This window comes from Myotis brandtii, unplaced genomic scaffold (assembly GCF_000412655.1).
Source record: "Myotis brandtii unplaced genomic scaffold, ASM41265v1 scaffold197, whole genome shotgun sequence".
Taxonomy (NCBI): domain Eukaryota; kingdom Metazoa; phylum Chordata; class Mammalia; order Chiroptera; family Vespertilionidae; genus Myotis; species Myotis brandtii.
This window is the reverse complement of record NW_005357346.1, coordinates 1688163-1690002: the sequence shown is the minus strand read 5'-3', so window position 1 is coordinate 1690002 and position 1840 is coordinate 1688163.

Here is a 1840-nt window from a genome sequence, read left to right as displayed (position 1 = left end):
CCCACCCCAGTATCTGTGTCCATTGGTTATGCTCATATGCATGTATATAAGTCCTTTGGTTGATCTCTATACCCCCCTTCCCCTACCCCTCAGCTCTGGATCTATTTTTGTTCATCAGTTTATGTTGATCATTATATCCCACATATGAGTGAGATCATGTGATATTTATCTTTCTCCGATTGGCTTATTTTGCTTAGCATAATGTTGGTGTCCATGTGTTCATTTGATTTTTGTAGGCTTATTATTTGCTGAACTCACATATTAGTTTTAGGAATTTTTGGTAGATTCCTTGGGATTTCTTATATGGACAATCATGTCATCTGCAAATAAGAACAGTTTCATGTGGTCCTTTCTGATCTGTATAGTTTTTATTTTCTTTCTGACACTGAAGAATTTCCAGCACTATATTGAATAAGAGCTGTGAGAACAAACCTTCTTGCCTTGTGTTTTGAGGGGAAACATTCAGTCTTTCATAATTAAATATAATGTTAGCTGTAGTGTGTGTGTGTGTGTGTGTGTGTGAAGATGCTTTTTATCAAATCGAGGAAGTTCCCCCTTTATTCCTATTTTTCTGGGAGTTTTTACCATGAATCATTATTGAATTTTGTTAAATACATTTTCTGCACCAATTGATATGATAGCGTGATTTTTCTTTTTTTAGTCTATTAATGTGGTGGGTTATGTTGATTGATTTTCAATTATTAAACCTATCTTTTATCCTTGGAATAAACTCTATTTGGTCATGATGTACAATTCTTTTTATATATTGTTGAGTTCTATTTGCTAATACTTTGTTAGGGTTTTTTTTTCTGTAAAGGATATTGCTCTGCATTTTTCTTTATTTTGTACTGAATTTGTCTGGTTGTGGTATCAGTGTAATACTAGCTTCATAAAATGAAATGGGAAATGTCTGCTGTTCTGTTTTCTGGAAGGGATCGCATAGAACTGGAGTAATGCTGCTTTAAACATTTAGAATTATTCAGTGAAATCATCTGGATCTGGAGATTTCTTTTTCGGGAATTTTAAAATTACGAAGTAAGCCCTAGCTGGTTTGGCTCAGTAGATAGAGCGTCAGCCTGTGGACTGAAGGGTCCCGGGTTCGATTCTGAACAAGGGCACATGCCTGGGCTGCGAGCTCGATCCCCAGTAGGGGGCATGCAGGAGGCAGCTGATCAATGATTCTCTCTCATTGATGTTTCTAACTCTCTCTCCCTCTCCCTTCCTCTCTGAAGTCAATAAGAATATATTTTTTAAAAAGTTGATGCCTATAAATAAATAAATAAATAAATAAATAAAAAGAAAAAGCAACAAATATCCTTTAAAAAATTATGAAGTAAATTCCTTTAACAGTTATAGGGCTTTTAAAATTATCTGTTTCATATTGGGTGAGTTGTGGTAGTTCATGCTTTTCAAGAAATTGGTCCACTTTGTCTAGTTGTCAGATCTGTGCTTGTCCAGTTGCTCGTGGCATTCCTTTATCATTCTTTTGATGTCTGAAGTTTCTCTAGTGATATTCCTGATATGGGTCATCTGTGTCTTCTCTCTTTTTTCCTTGGTCAGTCTTGCTGGAAATTTGTCAATTTTGTTGATCTCAAAGACTCAGCTCTTTGTTTCAGTGGTTTTCTGTATTGTTTTTCATTTTATTAACATTTATTGCCCTACCTGGTTTGGTTCAGTGGACAGAGCATCGCCTGCGGACTGAAGGGTCCCGGGTTCGAGTCTGAACAAGGGCACATGCCTGGGTTGCAGGCTTAATCCCCAGTAGGGGGTGTGCAGGAAGCAGCCAATCAATGATTCTCTCTCATCATTGATGTTTCTATCTCTCTCTCCCTTCCTCTCT